The following is a 19,728-nucleotide window of genomic DNA, read 5'->3' as shown; positions in this document are numbered from 1 at the left end:
TTGATAACTGAAGACTCATCATGATGTGTATGCAGGGAGGTCACGTTCTGTCAACTATTTATTCATTCTGATTTTTTTGCAGGGAGGTTAGACGATGTTGTGTCAAGCAAGTGTTATTCAACTTTCTAGTGCCTTTCCCTGTCACTTTCCTTATTACAAAAAGCCCAATCTTTTGTGGAAGCTGGTTTGTTGCGCAAGACTTCCCAATCAACTATGACTGTGCCAACTGAATTTGCCTGGATGTGGCTGAAGCCACACACAAATAGTCACAGTCTGGAAGCACCCATAGAAGACAGCTTCACAGAGAGGACAGCCTTCTGACAGTTTGTCAAATAGAGGATGTTCCTTTGACAGCTCTGCAAATATAGGACTGTCCTTTGTAAAGTAGGACAACAGCCACCCTCTGGTTTTATACAGTCTTCCCTAACTTCTTTTCAAGAATTCGTTGTTTAGTTGGATTAATGGTATGTCACAACCAAGTTCAACACAGTGATGGCTGTCTCCCTTAACCCAACCCAGGAACACAGGAATCTGCCTTACACTGAGTCAGACCATTAGTCCATCTAGCTCAGTATTGTCTACACTGACTGGCAGTGGCTCTCCAGGGTTTCAGGCAGGAGTCTCTCCCAACCCTGACATTGGAGATACAGCATAGCCACTGTGGCTAGTAGCCACTGATAGCCTTATTTACCAACAACTTACCTAATCCCCTTTTAAAACCACTCAAGTTGGAAGCCATCACTGCATCTTCTGATAGCAAGTTCCATGATTTAATTATGTGCAGTGTGGTGTAGTGATTAAGGTGTTGGACTATGACCTGGGAGACCAGGGTTCGAATCCCCACATAGCCATGAAGCTCACTGGGTGACCTTGGGCCAGTCACTGAGCCTCATGAAAACCCTATTCATAGGGTCGCCATAAGTCGGAATCGACTTGAAGGCAATACATTTACACTTTATGTATAGAAATGCTTCCTTTTGCCTGTCCTGAGTTTTCTGACTTGGGGAGAGTCACTGGATGATCTAAGGTCACATCCACGTAATACATTTAAAGCGCATGCACACACACCCCCAAGAATCCCAGGAATGGTAGTTTACCCCTCACAGAACTACAATTCCCAGCATCCTTAACAAATGACAGTTCCCAGGATTATTTGGGGAAAGCAGTGTACCTTAAATGTATGGTGTAGGATGTGATCCGCAGCTTCTAGTAGTATGAGAGAAGAAGATAACCTTTCTTTACTTTCTCCCCTTGTGCAAATAGGTCAAGCCACAGACTACAGGGGAAAGACAAAAATTAGGGCTGCATCTGAATCTGTAGATTAATCAGCTGAAACATCAGTTGATTAATCAGAAGGGGAAAATGTTAACCAACAGAATCCAGTTTTAATTGAAAAGGGAACTCTTTTCTTCTCCCTTCAGCTGTCATACTCAACCCAGGATGTAAACAACCCACTGAAGCTCATGGTGTTCTCTTGACTGGGGGAGGGAGGGGGAGGCAGGAACGTCACACTAGCAAACACAGTCCTTTCTGTTTCTCTTCTACAGGCTCTGTGACCTTGCCACACGAAGCCAGGTTGCAGTGGCTCCTATCTGGTGGACTCCAGCAGTTTCCTGGATCACACAGCAGCTTTAGCTCACTTGTAAAAGCACAAAAACAGACACAACGGCCCAATAGATTGGTTTGTCCCCTGCGTCTCTTCCTCCAATACAGGAATATCACCCCTTAAAAACGGTATTATTCTTTGCAAAGGAGGTTTCCTGAGCTTGCCAGTTGATAGCAGAGACTCGATGAGCTTATGAATACAGCACTGAGGAACATAGCCCATACACATGGCATCAGGAGCATGGGGAGACGCAGGTTTCCTGGCAAGTGATGAATGCTGCCTTTGCAGCGATTGCCATCGCTAGGGACAAGAATTTGAGCCGTGTGGCATTTAACCTCAAGTCCAGACACATTTTCCTTTTGGATGACTCAGGGAACTAGTCTTGTTCACGCTCAGGAGGCTGAATCCACCCGTGCAGAGACAGCAGATGCTAAAACGGGATTGTGTACCACTTCAGATGGCATGCAGGAGGTTGCATATTTTAAGCAGGCTTCCAAATTCCCTGTACCAAAACTGTGGCCTGTTAGGGAGATTGCTTCCGCCTTTCTTTTCTTTTTTGCCTGTGGGTCAATAGTGACTGGTGGCCATTGGGGCTGGTAAATCCAGAAGTGCAGGGCCCCTTCATTATAGTCACAGCCACGCCCCCTTTTTTGCTGCTGGGTTGAGAATGAGATCCTTGTTAATGTCATCTCTCACAACAACAGATGTCCCCAGAAGCCAATAAATGTGAAAAGGGAGAGGGTTAGCTACTGAGAAGACCCTTCTCAGTGGCTGACTCACCTTTCATTCTGATTACCTCCAATCCTCAGGAAAGGACAAGGAAGCATGTTAGAGGACTCTTCTCAGTGGCTAACACACACCCCATTCATGCTGATTGGTTCATAGGATGCTGGAGACAGAGGGACCCTGTTGGGAACCTGCTCCCAAAAAGGTAAGGGGTCTAAGACCACCCAAGACCCCAGACGACTACACCCCTAAGCCAGAGCCAATGACAGGCAGAGACAACTCATTCTAGTTTTGTCTCCATCCTCCTCCCTGCTGAGTTCTACAAGGGCAGTGCTGAGACCAAGGTGGAGGAAGCTGGCAGTGCCGCCCCTTGGGTTGTAAAGAAGGCAGGGCACATGGGATCTGACTGAAAGCAGGCTGAGGTTGGTAGTGCCCCATTTGCCGTCATGGACCAGACTGCACTGCCAATACTTTTCTACATTAAAACATCCAACATCCCATTAGCAGTCTGAAGTGGTACAGTCCTAGAAAGGCTCTGTGTGTGTAGATTGCCCAGTGGCATCTGATTGGCATTTTTTAGATTTAGAAGGAATGTGCTCCTAATCAACCATGGGCAGAGAGGTGTATTTGTAGATCTGTCTATCTCAATTAATCAATAAATAAAATTGCATGGCACCAAGATCTCAGTCAGCATGGCTTCTTAATGATATTTGAAGAAAATGAGATAACTGACAATGTAATAAACAAAAGCAGCAACCGCTCGCCATTGGACAAATACTGAGTGGGTACTTTTCCATGACGTTTTCTTCACTCCTTGTTAAAATACCATCATGGAGCCAAAAAGGTTTCCAAAGATAATCAAATGTGGCCTTCAGTTTGCATCCCATTGACTCCAGCAGTTGAAATTTGTCTCTTATGGTTAATCGACTGAAAATTTAGTTGATTAATCTACCAATTCAATCAGTTCTAACATGAAGACCTAATGTTTTTGTTCTTCCCCTATTGTCTGTGGCTTTTCCTATTAGCACAAGTGATATTCGCTCTTTAGAAACATGTTTGGTGATTCATTTGCTCTCTGCTTCTGGTACACAGCAGCCTGTATTGCTGAAGCAGATCTGTATGGGACTGGCGAATGGATGGATCCCACCTTGTGATGGGTAGCTGTGCTGAAGAAGTTGTATTTCCATTTGTTTCTAATCGCCACGGAGTAGATTTCCATGGAACATCATAGACAGACAGGAAGCTGCCATATACGGAGTCAGACCAGTGGTCCATATAGCTCAGTATTGTCTATATAGACTGACAGGAGATCTCCAAGATTCCAGACCGGGCATATTCCTGACAATGCCAGGGATTGAAACTGGGACTTCTTCATGTGAAGCAAATGCTGTACCACTGAGCTACTGCCCTTCCCCAATACCTACTGATTTAAACAGGGCCAGTGCCAGAGGGCAGCCAGGTCGGGCCCTGGCTGAGGGCCCTTGCGGCCCTGAGGGGGCCCTCCTTAGGGTGGGAGGGTAGCACTCCCTTTCTGTGATCTGCAGCAGTGTCGGCTCCCGACCCTGCCTTGGATTGCAGAGAAGGAGCTCCCAGGCACCCCCCATGTAACTGCACAGGCCCACGAAACCCACCGGCATGCCTCACCTACCTCTCCCATTGCGGTGAATGCTGTGCGTGCTGCAAGCGCATACCTGCCATCAACCAAGATGGCAGCTGAGGCTTCCCTAAGGGGCTAATGCCCCTGCCGCCATCTTGGTTCCATGTAGGCATGTGCACATGCGTAGCACACGTGTGTCATCAGCCCCTTAGGGAAGCCCTCGCCGCCATCTTGGTTGATGGCAGGCACACATGCGCTGCACACCCAGCATTCACTGCAGTGGGAGAGATAGGTGGTGCATGTGAGCAGGTGCCATGGGCCTGGGGCAGGCTGGTTCCCAAGAGCCCAGTCATGTCTGGCACAGGCCCTGTATTTAAATGTTGCCGGTTCCATTTACACCACTATTTCTTCAGAGTTAGGAACATAGAAAACTGCTTTATAGCAGGTCAGATCATTGACCCATCTAGCTCAGTACTGTATACAGCAGCTTTCCCCAACCTTGCACCCTCTGGATTTTTTTGGCTACAACTCCCATCAGCCAGTATGGTCAATGGCAAGGGATGATGGGAGTTATAGTCCAAAGAACCCAAGAGGTCCCAGTCTAGAAAAGGCTGCTCTGTGTTATGGGTTTTTACAACTTATTCCAAGTTAACTCATAATTTGCTGTTTCTCATATCTGCTTTTTACTTTCCAAGGTATCTTTAATTTCAAAGAAAAGATAATTTGAATATTTTATGGCACCAGAGATTGTACTTGGTTCTATTGGGAGAAGGGCCTTAGCTCAGCGGTAGAGCACATCATTGCAGGCAGAAGATCGTAGGTTAAATTCCAAGTAGATATTGACAGGTAGAGCAGTGTTCCCAGCAGTGGCTCGCCTGTTAGGGCAAATGGGGCATTGCCCCACCAACCTCAGTCTGCCCTCAGCCGAGCCCCAACATGCCAACCTTCTTACTTGCAACCAATCCAGGGGATGGCCCTGCCTGTCAGCTTCTCCCTCCTCCTCATTTTCTGTGTCGCTCTTGTAGAACACAGCAGGGAGAAAAAAGGGGACAAAACTAGAATGAGTTGACTCTGCCTGTCATTGGTTCTGGTGCCATCTACTGTTGGGCTCCTTTCCTTCCGCCCCACCAGTTCCAGCGGGCACCAGCTCCCCCCCCCCCAACGAATGTTCCTATACTAACTGGCCACAGCTCTCCAGATCTCAGAGAGGCATTTTATTTATTTAATTATTTATTACATTTATACCCTGCCTTTCTTTTCATGAGAGAAACTCAAGGCGGCTCACATATGGTTCCCAGGCGGTCTCCCATCCAGGCACTGGCCAGACCTGCCCCTGCTTAGCTTCAGCAGGAAGCTGGCCTTGTGTGCTTTCAGACCACAGCCTGGGACATTTTGTGTTCTTAAACCTACATAATCAGTCATTCTTACACTGGCATGTTTCTCCTGTAAGACTGAAGATGATTTGGCTCAAACTAGTGACAGAGTATCCTGATACAGGTGATTTGGCTCTCACATTTGTATGTTTAGCTCATGAAAATGAGGATAATTTGGCACAAAGCTATCACTAGAATTACAGGTGATTTTTCACTCCCCCCCCTTCCCCAATAAAAAAAGGTTGAAAATTCACTGCTTTGCCAATAACAGGAGAAAATAAAATGGTCAGCTCTGTGTTTAGAAGTGATGGAATCCTGAATGCTTATCTGGTGCCAAGTCCACTATGAAAGGTAGGAAATGTACATTTTTGGGGAAAGGGAAGAGACGTAGCTCAGTGGTTGAGCATCTGCCTTGCATGCAGAAGGTCCCACATTGAATCCCAGGCATCTCCAGGTAGGACTGGGAGAGACTCCTGCCTGAAACTCTAGAGTGCCCTGTCAGTCAGTGTAGACAATGCTGAGCTAGATGGACCAACAGTCTGACTCTATATAAGGCAGCTTCTTACGTTTCTATGTTCTGCTCTTGAAGCTATTTTGCCATGGTGACCAGTTCAAAACGGAATGAGTCTATGTGGAAGCCCTTGTAGGCAGTTAGCAAGGCAGAGTTATACGGCTGATCCGTCAGCTGGGTGTCTTCTGGGTGTCTTTAATGTTTTTCTCCAAATTCCTTTTCAATTCAATTCAGTTTATTACGGTCATAGACCCAAAGTACAAAATTTACAATACAACGACTCGATACACATTTCAAAACATTAAAAACACTTGGATTTGCTAACTATTCTTACTTCAAACCAAATTTCGGCCGGAGCTTAGACAACATAACAATACCTTCTATCTATTTAGCTAGTCTTAAAAATAAGCAATTAAGGAGACCCATAATGCAAATTTAAAATAAAATATATCAAGACTTTTAAATCAAGTGAATCAATTAACATAAAATTAAAACCTGCCTTTTACGTATAGACTGAGCTATATAAAGAAATTTAGCCACATGCAGAGTAACACTTTTACATTTATCGGATAGAAGATAGTGTGTTTTCCAGGTTAAAGATCTACCTGGCAGACCTATAAAAAGAGGTAAAATGAGTTTTTTTCTTACGTCGGAGTATAGTTCACAGACCAAAAGTACATGGCAGATAGTTTCAGGTAGATTTAACTTGCAAATACAAAAACGATTTTCCACAGGAATACCTTGAAAGCGACCGGTTAGGATAGCGGAAGGTAAGCAGTTGAATCTAGCTCGGGAAAACAGGAATCTGTATTGCGCAAAGGTTAATTCTTCTAAATATGAAGCTTGATTTGGAAACAAAAACTCAGGCCAAAATGAAATGGGGAACAAGAGGTTTTTACTTTTGACATTAGAAACTGACGATCTAGATCTCTAATCCGTTGGCCAATTGTGTACATTGCAGCCTTTAGGTTCCAAGAAGCCAGAAATTCTTTTGATAAACCTATATAGTTTAGCTTTTCATTAAAAATTTTGGACCAAGAGCTATCAAAAGGGTCTTCCCATAGTAGGTGAAGGTATCCCAGGGAAGGACCTGTGTATGCCATTTTAGTCCAAAAACTAAAAGCTTGTAACCATGCTGTACATTCTACAGAATTAATTCCTGCTTCTAGACGAAGACCAGCTGGAGAGGCACAATGAGGTAACCCAAATATGGCCCTCAAGAAATCGGAGAGTACTTGTTCTACTTTGGAGTTAAAATTTGTAATCCAAATAGGTATGCCATAAAGAAGATGCGGTAATATTTTGGCTTTAAAAATCTTTATGGCTGCAGGAATATACCTGCCTCCTCTAGAATGGAAAAATCTAATAATGATTTTGGAAATGTTTTGTGCAGAGGAAGTAACCGCACAAATCTGGGGAGACCATGACAGGGAAGAACAAAAAGTTATACCAAGGTACTTAAACTTATTTACTTGGCTAATTTGTTGATCTCTAATTTTCCAATAATATTTCCGTTGATTGCGTGAGAAAACCATTATTTTAGATTTGGAAAAATTTATACTAAGAAAATTTTTTTCACAATAGACCATAAAAATTTTCAAAAGACGCTTTAAACCTATTTCTGAAAAGGACAACAGGACAGAGTCGTCGGCATAAAGCAAAAGAGGACAACTTTCCTCTGCTATTTTAGGGGAGTGTAAATTTCTAGAGCAACAGTTTTCTTTTAAATCGTTAAGAAAAAGGTTAAATAAAGTTGGTGCCAGCACACACCCTTGACGCACACCTATAGTTACTGGGATGGGATTTGTCAAATTTCCATTTGGCTCATAACGTACCCTTATTGACGTGGATTGATATAGACGACTAATTAAAAATAGAAGACGTTTGTCGATTGAGGTTTTATTTAATTTGGCCCATAATAGTTTTCTGGGGACTGAATCAAAAGCTATCCTGAGATCCATGAAGGCTACATAAAGGCCCCTACTCAAACCATTCATATATTTTTCCGCTAGATGTCTGAGTACTAAGCAGTGAGCTAATGTAGATCTCTTTTTACAAAAGCCCGCTTGTTCTTGACCCAAAATAGAATTTTCTTCTATCCGTGATTGTAATTTCACATTCAAATAACTCGCGTAAATTTTACCCACAACTGAAAGAAGGCTAATAGGCCTATAATTTGTAGGGACTTCCCTATCGCCGTTTTTAAAAAGAGGAATGACTATTGCCTCCAGCCAGATTGCGGGGATATTACCAGACCGATTTATTTGAGTAAAAAGAGAGGATAGCAGTGGAGCCCACCAATCTACATTTGTTTTTAACATTTCTGGTAAGATTAAATCAATTCCGGGGGCCTTGCCATTTTTAAGATTTTGGATCAAGGGAACAACTTCTGATTGGTCAACTGGGGGCCATTCAGATACAACATTAAGACTAAGTTGGGAAGGAGACCAAATGGACTTTTGATTGTTATTGGCAAAAACAAGAGAGAAATGTTGCTCCCAAATAGCTGGAGCAATGGTACATTTAGGGGAAGCGGACGAACTTAAAGCATTAGTGACTAATGCCCAAAAAAGTTTGGAGTCATTATTTAATGAAGCATTTATTAAGATTTTCCCATTTTCTTGAATAGCTGATTTCTTTTTCTGAGCAATTAGTTTTTTATAAAATTTCTTTGCTTGATGGTATTCTAAAGGAAGAGTATTTACCCCAGTTTTCCTATATGAGGAGTAAATTTTTAATAAATTTCGTTTAGACTCTCTGCATTCCTTATCAAACCATCTAGGATACCTCTCGTTGAATTTGCAATTCAAGCTAAAGGTTGTTTTTAAGGTCTTAGTTAGAACAGAGGATAAAGAGTGATACTCAGATAAAGTTTCTAGAATTTCCTTGGATTTAATTATGCGAGATCTAGAAGAAAGCCCCGAATGAGAGCCAAGGAATTCATTTACCTTTACAATAACTCGTTCATTCCAATATGGTCTCTTATAATAGGAGTCCGATGCTATGTTAACATATACGTGCTCGGTGACAAGACAATTTGGACTAGATATAAATAGACTAAATAATAAAGGAAAATGATCAGTCTCAGTCCTAAGACCAACTGAAAAATTTTGAAAGTAGGGAAATAGAGAGGAAGATATCAACACATAATCTATCACACTGCATCCAAACCCTGAAACAAAAGTAAATTCCGCTAAGGCATCGAACATATTATGCCCATTAATGATTTCCAAACTTAAACGTGCCGCAAATTGTACCAAGCATATACCGGCAAGGTTGATCTTGTAATCCTTGGAGTTCCTAGCATATTGTGGAATTATATTATTAAGGTCCAAGTCCCCCCAGAGAGTAGATGTAGCCAAGACATCATTGTTTGGGCCTACTCTGGCATTAAGATCACCTGTAATTAGAAGTTTGGCCTTAGGATAAAGAGTTTCTAATTTTAAAACATAATTTTCCAATTTTTGCCAATTTGAAGCTATCTTACTCCTTAAAGGTAACGGGGGGATATAAACATTTATTAAAACAATGCATAAGGAATTAAATTCTAGTAAGGCTGAAATAGCTATGTTGTCACAAGTTATTAATCTTTTAACTTTAACGTCCAGCGCCAATGAGATCAAAATTGCCAAGCCAGCCCTTGGTCTACCCCTTTTTTTTGTCGGACTGGCATGAAGTTCTAGTATTTCGAAACCATTTAAGGAAATATTATTAGTAGACCACGTTTCTTGTAGGCAGATCACATCATGGGAACTCAGAAATTTCATACACTCAGGGCACTTTGACTTAGAAGACCATCCCGCAACATTCCAGGAAAGAAATTTAGCCTGATAAAGGGATGAAACCGACTTTCCGCTTTGGGAAGGATTAATTTCTGCAATGGGTCGAAAGTTGATTGTGCTAAGTGGATTCGTAGAAAATTTTGCAATTGATGACGCAGAATTTCCATATAAATTGTCAGAGTTGACCAGCATCCATTTGAATTATTGTTTCATTCGATGAGTTAGGTCTACAAACATTTGAATAACTCAAATGCTTTTTGCTCACGGTAACTTTCGGACTTATTGAGTGCATGCTAGGTGGCGATCCCAATTCATATGGCTCCAAATATCTAGAACCAGTTCTTCTGGCCCTTAACTTATTTAGCAGATTTTGAAGTTTGTTGATTACTTCGCTCTGTTCAACATCCTCAAAAGAGGGGAAACTATTAATCAGTTCTTCCTCCCCCTCACATGCAAAGTCGAAAAACACTCCAAATTCCTTTTTGAAGAATCAACACAAAATACACATAAAAGCAATAGCATGCAGAGGCAGGAAACCTCAGATATGTGGGTCAAATATGGCCCTCTAGGCTCTTCTATCTGGCCCTCAGGTCTCTTTCAAGGTACATCCCTTCTCTCCAGGCCACACCCCTCCCTGGCCCTGCTCCATTCTGTCCTCAGGTGCTTTAGCCTGGCTAGAATGTGTCCCTCTTGCTTGCCAGGATGGAGAGATGCCCAAGGAGGGGCACAGAAATGTTTGCCTTTTGTGTAGCTAGATGGTAGCCTACTGTACAAAGGAAAGAGTCGTTTCCATTGCCCAACCCACTTTTTGCTTCATGTCCCACCCACCACTGGCATGGAGCCCCCAGGGGCATGGTTGCCCATGAGGGAATGAAGCCCTTGGACTGAAAAAAGGTTCCCCACCCCTGCAGTAACAGCACACCAACGACACTGTTTAGCTGCAGCCTATCACCTTTGCTCTCTCGCATGCCCTGGGCTTTAGCTCCAGCAGGTGCACTAACCTGGGGTACTTAATAATTAACCATTACATTGATTTACAGTATTGTCAACAGTGTACAGAGGTGGGCATATTAACTGCTATAAGCAGTTGATTAGGATTTTCTTTCAATAAATGCTTCCCATCTCCTGCTCATTAATATTCCAGCCACTCCTCCTTGGAAGCTGGAAAGAAACATCTTTGATAGAGAGGTTTGTGCCATAAATCATTCTTCTTGGCTCCCTGATAGGTTGTGATATCCAGCTGACAGAGCTGGACATGGATCTGGAAGGCTGGTTTCTAGCCTAGTGTTTTTAGAAAGCCTCTTCTATGTTTAACAGGAAGAAATCCAGTAGGTGCTGCCTTTGGGGGCCACTGACAGACATACTTCTCTTTTTATGTAGTTAATAGGTAACAGCTAATTTCTGTTCAAATTATGTACACACACACACACACATCGCCATTCCCCTCTGTAGCCACTCCTGGACCCTCTACTCTGCCATCTCAGAAGGACACTATCCAGTCATGTTGAAGTAAGATTCAATGGCCAGTCAGTGTGGTTCCTAAATGTAGAGTGGTGAAGGGGCGCCATCTTGACTTCCATCTCAGGCAGCAAAATGGCTTCGGTGACCCCTGAATGTAGGCTGTAAATGCCTTGGGGCCAAAAGCTTTGCCTTCTTGTACGCACCATGTAAAGGGCCGCACACAATGATGGCACTCTGTTAAGTAGTCTTTATAATAATGAATGCTATAATAACAGATCCCCACTTCGGGTTTGAAAGAGCTGGTATAAAAAAGAGAGTGAAAGCTTCATCTTCAGAATTGCCATCCAATCTGTTTTCCAAGCTGTGCTCCATGATGTTGCAGATTAAGTAAGCCAAAGATAACACGTAGCTCCTTGAGAGAGACAGCCTGGGAAACAGCCATAATGAAAACAATTTGAATACTTAGGCTGGGATCCTGAAATTCTCCACTCACTTTTCCATGCTTTCACTCAAAAATCCATTCCCACTGATTTCTATATGGATCAGGGTTTTTTTAAAGTACATAAAATTCACATTGAAATACATATTTAAGAATATATTTCTCTTAAAATCTGCATTTTAAAATGTATTTTATCTCAAAGTACTTTTTGCTGTATTTATATTCAAACCTTTTTTTTTCTTTTTTGGAGCAAAGAACTACTTCACAACATTTAGAGAAGAGCAAAAACCAAATAGACAGCTACATGCACAATAGGGATAGGCAAGAAATTCAATTCAGTTTGCATTTAAAGCCAAATTTATCAAATCTGCACTTTCTGATATGAGTATGAAAACAAAGCCAGCCTTCCAAATTTGCACTTATCCAAATTTTGTGAGGCAGTTGTCCAACAAAATTATGCTTACAAAAATGCATTTATTAGGGGAAACTGTGTTTTTAAAATGTATATATTAGTGAAAATAACATACCAAAATGCATTATATTAGGAGATATTGCTTGCAAAACTGTGTGCATTAGTCAAAACTGCCTACTAGGGATGTAAGAACACATTGTTGTTAATTCTGTGCTGCATTGATCACATGCAGCACTGTTTCCATTTCACTGCAGTTCATCTTCTGCCAAAAACTACATTATTCATTTTGCTGTCCGCTGTGGCAAAATTAGGTAACATATGCGATTCATTACTTAAATTATATTGCCATTATGTAAGACCATTCATTTCATTGCAAAGGAAACACAATGCAAATGGAGGAATGGGGAAACATAATCAGTTTCATATCATTTGCAGACTGAAAGTAACCACAACAGTGAATGCTGATCATATCCACTGGATTGATTTCCATACCAGACATTGAATAAATAAGCAAACACTTGCAATTTCTGTGCCCATTTTTTGTCAGAAGTTTCCGACATCCCTAAGGGAGTAACACCTAGCAGGAGTAATCAGTGAGGAAGGTAAGTGCCCTTCCTCACTGATTGCTTCTGCTAGGTGTTACTCCCTGCCCATCATTCAGAATTTTTTATTGTTATTATTTATTTGACTTATTAGTTGTTTACTACAATAAAAGTGCCTTAGCAACTTACAAATGTACAAGAAGGCATATTATAAACCCAAATCGACACATTTCAATAACACCATTTCAGAACCATAAACAGACCTAGCAGAAAAAAGCAGACAAATTCAGCAGCAAAAATATTTCAACAAAACAGGCCATCAGCCAGCTTGTTATAACTTGTTAAATGCACTGGGAAGATGTTAATGATGGTGCCAGGGAGACCTCACTAGAGACAGCATTCCACAAATAGAGCTGCTACTGAAAAGACTCTCTCCCTTGTTGCCTCCCTCTGAACCTCCTGCCCTCCATACCTTAGATCTCTGTTGCTACCACAAATGGGGCGATGGACCCTGCCCTGATCCTAGGACAGATGGGAAGGCGAAGGATTATGAGGGCAGCAGAAGGCAGAGGAAAAGTTAAGCAGCTCAGTGCCTGCCCACTGCTTGTTGAAAAGATGGCAAAACTTGTTAGTGAATTAAGAGGTGGAAGACAGAGAAAAGAGCAATTTGAAACCACATGGCTCCCCTTTGTCAGTTATATGAAGCAAAAATTTAATTTGGAATTATTGGACACATTTTTGCTGCTGCAATAATACATTATTAATATACATTACATAGATTTTCTAAAAGGTTTTCAAAGATTTATCTATTTAAAGTGATTTATTACAGATTTAATATAAATTAATGTCTACAGAAGTAATGGAACACAATCTAATGTATATTTTGGACACCTCTTAAGATACTGTAACCAAATTTTTGCATGATTGTTTCAAAGATCAAGGAGCAAGTTTTTGTCTGTTTGGATACTGTTGGACACCATTTTGAATCAAGATGGTGGACTAAACCTTTCAAAGCTGCATGGATGTTTTGGTTTCTTAGAATTCCAGAACGCCAGTTACAATGCTCTCTCTCTCTCTCTCTCTCTCTCTCTCTCTCTGTGTGTGTGTGAAAGAGAGAGAGAGAGAGAGTTTTGATTTTGAATATGATAAATGTTTTGTTTATTCATATGTGTTTGTTTTTTCAACATACAACTTTAAAAAGAAATAACCATTGGAAGTTTTGTTCCACGGCTTTGAATTGTAATGTGTATTGACACCCTTTTCCGCATAGTGTGGTTTTTTTGAAAGCACGATGGCATGCTGGGGTCTTCAACATTCTTCCCTGAATAAGTCTGCGTAGCTCATACCACTGTTATGATTAAGAGGCCCCACTTAGAACAGAAATCGTATCCTTTGGATAAACAGAGCAGGTGTTTTCCTGCAAAGCTGCGCTTGGGAGTTACTGTTAATCTTGGCAAGCTTGCAGCTTGGTCTTAACACTCTGCACTGATTCTGCTCCATCGTGCTTGTGTACACATTGTCCTCCATTCACCTAGGAGATGCTCAAACCCTGGCCATTGTTCTTTGCGTAGGAGAAGGAAGCCTGTTTACAAAAGACACACACTAATATATCTTGCTAAATGAGATAACATCCTGGATGGCGTTCTGTTCCTTTTAAAGCAGGGAAACGCTAGTGAAGAGTAGTTGATGGAGATGTGGGGGGGGAAGGGGACCCAGTCCCCTCTTCCTGGTCTTTTTTTCCACATCCAATTTGACTCTCAATACAGTAGTATTCATTTTTTAGATCTACGGATCAAGAAAATGTGGGAATCAGTTACATACAACATTATATAAGAAGCCTACCGATAGGAACACATATTTGAAGTATGATAGCTCACACCCGAGGTCAATTAGACAAAACCTCCCTTATAGCCAATTTCTCCGAGTAAAATGAAATTGTACTACACACAAAGACTTCGTACATCACTCAGGACTCCTAAGGAAACAACTAATAGAGAGAGGCTATCCACAGCAGATTGTGGAAAGTAATTACAGAGAGGCTTTACATCAGAAACGCACAGATCTCTTACATCCGAGACAACGAACAACTCCAGGACGGATGCACTGCAACCTAACGTTCAACAACATCACCAATAGGTTGCAAAGTAGCATCCATAAATATTGGCACCTAATACAACATATCCCTGGGTGTTCTGATAAACCTATGGTCTCCTTTAAAAGGACCAAAAACATCCAGGATGTACTAATAAGGAGTACCTTTAGAGACAATACTAATTTACCCAGGTCATGTTTGAGCTCACGAGGACCCATTGGACACAATCCATGCGGACGCTGCGTATATTGCAAACACACTTCTAAAAAGATTCAATTTATTAACCCTTATGATCAACAACAACACTTTCTCAAACATTTTACAACGTGCAATACTTCACATGTAGTCTATGTTATACAGTGTAGTTGTCCTAAAATACACGTTGGCCAAACTAGCAGGCCCCTTAAAATCAGAATTGGAGAACACTTAAGTAACATCAAATGCAAAAGGAGAACCGCGCCTCTAGTAAACCATTTTTTAGACCATGACCATACTCACAAGGATTTTGTATTTTGGGGTTTAGAAAGAACACGTGGACCTAATTCCAATACACTCATGAGAAGAGAAATAGCATGGATCCTCAAATTGAATAACCTTTCCCCAAATGGACTGAATGAGGACCTGGATTTTCTTCCCTTATTGTAAAGATACGCACTTTACACAAGATCCCTAGACTGCAATTACATCATGCATTTTATCCCAGCTGAAAGCACTTTGTGACCAACTACATTTTACCCCACCACTTACAACGGACACACTTACCAGATTTGCCCTGACGAATGTGCTGCTGATTCTCAACAATCCTGGGGAAAGAATCTGATCCATTACAGCTTTGATTTAAGAAAAAATATAGCCAGTCATGTGAGTAAGGCATAATTTGTACTACCACCCCATTGTTTTTTAAAACAAAACTGTATGATGATAGTTTGCAAAAAATGTAAAGTCACCCCTGTATATATTTGTTTCTTACAGCCCCTGATGAAGGCTATACAACATTAGCCGAAACGTGTTGGGCTTTTTTGCAGACCATTTTTATCCTTGAAATTGGAATAAAAATTTGTGAATTTACATATATATTTTCACTCAAGCTTTCTTGTCATCCTGGGGCGCTCCCCCTTTTTACCTCTTTGCCTTATTGGATGACATCCACCTTTTCCTCTATCTTTTTTTCCAAAGCCTGGAAGGAAAACTTTGTGCATTGGGCAGGAGGGGAGGGGGAATGAACTGAGACTTTCCCCTGAAATAATTGTATTTTAGAGGCCAAACAAGGTGAGATCCATGGTGGAACCTCTCGAGTTTTTTGTTGTTTAAGGATAACTGCAGATGTGTGTGTGCTTGAGGGCTATTTAAGGACATAAGAACAGGACTCTTTTGGAGCAGGCCAATAGACTATCTAATTTATTTGTTTATTATTTGATTTATATCCCACCCTTCCTCCCAGCAGGAGCCCATCCTGTTCTCACAGTGGGCAACCAGAAGCCTCTGGGAAGCTCACAAGCAGGATATGAGCATGGCACCACTCTCCCCACTTGTGTGCCCCAGCAACTGGTTCTCAGAGTCATACTGCCTCCAACAGTGGAGGCAGAGCATAGCCATCATGGCTAGTAGTTATTGATAGCCTTATCCTCCATGAATTTGTCTAATCCTCTTTGAAAGCCCTTCAAGTTGGTAGCCATCACTGACTCTTGTGGGAGTGAATTCCGGAGTTTAACAATGTGCGGTGTGAAGAAATACTGTATTTTGTCTGTCTTGAATCTTCCAACATGAAGATTGTAGAACATCTGCTTTCCATGTAGAAGGTGATTGTAGCATTGGCATCTTGTAGACCATCCAAGCAAATCCTGGTGTGTAGACATGATGAATATATACGTCACAATTATACAGAGCCAACACGGTATAGTGGTTACAGCATAGTGGACTAGGACTGGGGAGATGTGGGTTCAAATAATCCCTCAGCCACCAAATTCTTTGGGTGACCATGGGCCAGTCACTAGCTCTCAATCTAATTACCTCACAGGGTTGTTGTAAGGATAAAACAGAGCATTAGTGGACCATGTATGCTTCCTTCAGCACCATCAAGGAAAATTAGGTATAAATGCTATAAATAAGTAGGATTGGGGAAGAAATTCAGTTTGGTTTGCATCTTAATTTAATAATTATCTCATTTGTACTTCTTGAAACAATACACAGACCAAAATAAAACTATTCTTCAAAATACACACTTCTTTGAATTTTGAGATGCAGTTCTCCACCCAAAAAGAGGTGTACTGAAATGTGTATATTCAGAGAAAGTGTGCCAGGAAATACATACATTAGTGGAAATAATGTTAAAATGCATTATACTGGGGAAAATTTCCTGCAAAAACATCTATATTAGGAGATATGTGCGCTAAGATGGTTGCAAATGTCCACAAGAACTTTTTTTTAACGCAAACTGATGTCGAAATGAACTTAAGATTGGAAAAATGAGAAACTAAGAGAAACCAACACTGATAGATTTGTTCACCCCTATAAGTCAATAAAAATCACAGTCAATGACGCTTCTATAATATGCTCCCTAATTGTTAATGAGGGGAGGCGGGTCTATCAAAGTTATTTATTTGGGCCAGAACTTTTATCCCACCTTTGCACACCAATGAGTAATCTTCTGCATCTCAAGAGACATATCCAGTTGTAACAGCGACAGGTCCCACAGGCAAAAGTAACAGCATATGAAAAAGCTAAGCAGAGCCACAACAATCTAGGTGGTGGTTGAAAAACAAAGCACACAATTGGGGGCAATGGAAACTTAACGTGGCACAGCCTGATCCTGGCACAGCAGAGGACATAAGTGTTCAAAAACTCAGAAGTGTGGTGTGCAGGCTGAAGCAAATGAGGAAAATGAGATGCTTGGTAGATTGCAGCTCTGTGATAAACAAACATATGAAGGAAACAAGGGTCAGTTGTCTCAAGAAGCTTGTAGTGGCAATGAGTTCTTCTTAGCTGAAATAGCCCCCCCCCCAAAAAAGTGAGAACAACAGAACATGAGTAAGGTAAAAGAGAACTAGACAGAGTAATTGACCATATGGTCCAGATGAAATTCCAAATGCAAGACAGGCAACATGGCCCACAAGATACTGATGATGACTAATAATGAAGAGGTCTGTGGGTTCCCAAGGGCTTTCTAGCCTCAAGGACCAGATACCTTTATCTAAAATCCATAATATAGCAGAATGATGCTCATGGACAAAGGAGACATTGTGTTGTGTTTCCCACATGCTGGCACAATGAATATAACTGTACTGTATTATGCGTTTCATGGGCCAATCTCTGTTGTCTCTGATAAGCTGCAAGAATAATCTTGAGGTGTATTGATTTCAAATGGTTATCCAGAGCATAGGACAGGAGAGATTGCCCATTGTTGGAAGTGCAACTGGATCCTTCACAGTTACATTTCATGCAGCCATGATGAAAAGATGACTGCCTTGGTCCCTATGGGCAGGAGTGCCATTTCAGAAGAGCAGGAGGCCATTTTCCCCCCTACTCTTGCTTCAATCTACATGTAATTATTCCCCGGGAGCAGGCATGTCACTAGGTTCTTAAAGGATTCAGGGCACAGCCCTGGGCTCCTACTGGGAGGAAGGGTGGGATATAAATAAATAATAAAATTAACAAATTTGCATTAAAATTGCATATGCTAATTTAGATGTATAGATGTCTCTGGGCAAATTAGGATGGTGGTGGCCCTGGCTCCCACCACTAGAACCAGACACTGGGCTCTTGGCTCAGTTATTGCCAATGTTTTTAATCCTCAGGTTAGTACATGATGAGAACATAGGTCAGGATATAGCTCACAAGGGCCACATTCACACCAAAGAACCCTAGTTCATGAAGGGTGCTGAGGGTTGTTAGGAAACCCACTATTCCGCTCACAGAATTGAAATTGTCAGAGTGGTTTAACAGTCACTCTTCCCAGAATTCTCACCCATCCATGACAGCGAACATAGGTACACCCCTATATTTCTAGCTAACTTGCAGATCCTACACACTGGCTGAATTTGCATGTAATGATAAGCTGGGCTTTCCCGTTTATAATGGTTTATTGTAAATGCCCGTGCATTCTGCCCCATTGCTTCCATTTTGCTCCTTCTGTTGTCTGGGCAGGATCAACACACCAGGAAGCCTTAGCTTCAGTGGAGATCCGTATAGTCAATCTGCTCTGGGAGTCAATCCGCTTGGGGTTTTAGTCCAAACTTTAAAGGAGCTGTACAAGGTGCAACCTATACTGCCTCTTCCAGCCTATGTATATAAAGCCCCTGAATGAAAGCCAGACCACATGTGACAGTAGGAGAGCATCTGAGCTGCACTTTTAGCAAAAAGGTTCATAACAGCAGTGTTAGGGAGCAGGGTTAACCCTTTCCTCCTGCACCACTGAAGTTGCTATTTAACCTGCAGTGGCATACTTCCCTGTCCCAAGGCCATGGTCCCCAAAGGATTCATTCCTCCCACCCAACATGCAGCTGTTGCTAACTGAAAACCAACAACAGGTGATCCAGTCATGAATAGACTGTCATGTCTAGCTGTTTCCTAAGTGAGTGTTCCTGAAAACCAAGTGCAGCCAACATGGTGCCCTTCAGATGTTGTGAATTACATTTCTCATCAGTCTCAGGCAGTGCAGCCAAATGGTCAGAGATTATGGGAATTCTAGCACAAAACATCTGGTGGGCATTACACTGGTTTTCCTTGCTGTAAGCAGGGAAATAAACTTACACACTAAGAATACATGTAGAAGTTTTTTTTAAAATTCTCCCTGGTTTTAAAAATAGGGGGTTGGAAGTTGTCGGTATTCATTCATTCATTGGCGATCACTCGTGGTTGAGTAAGATTGTCTTCCAAGATAAGGTCTTTAACAGTGGGTCCATAAGTGACTGTGGAGGCCAATTCTGGATCCACACAGCCTCCCACAGTGAGGACATAGGTTTCCAGATGGAAGATGGTCACGATGAGGATTTGCTTGACGTGCCTTCCGCTTAGCTCATTTGTCCCTTTCGCCCTGTACTCGTGCTTCTTCAAAGTCCACAGCACCTTTGATAATGGATGACCTCCAACTGGAACGCTCATGGGCCAAGGCTTCCCAGTTCTTAATGCTCATGTTACATTTTTGTTATTATTTGGTATTATATAAATTCTCATGGCATTATTATTTTA

The sequence above is a fragment of the Rhineura floridana genome, chromosome 16, assembly GCF_030035675.1.
Source record: "Rhineura floridana isolate rRhiFlo1 chromosome 16, rRhiFlo1.hap2, whole genome shotgun sequence".
Taxonomy (NCBI): domain Eukaryota; kingdom Metazoa; phylum Chordata; class Lepidosauria; order Squamata; family Rhineuridae; genus Rhineura; species Rhineura floridana.
The sequence above is the reverse complement of the archived record's forward strand: the minus strand, read 5'-3'. Positions refer to the sequence as shown.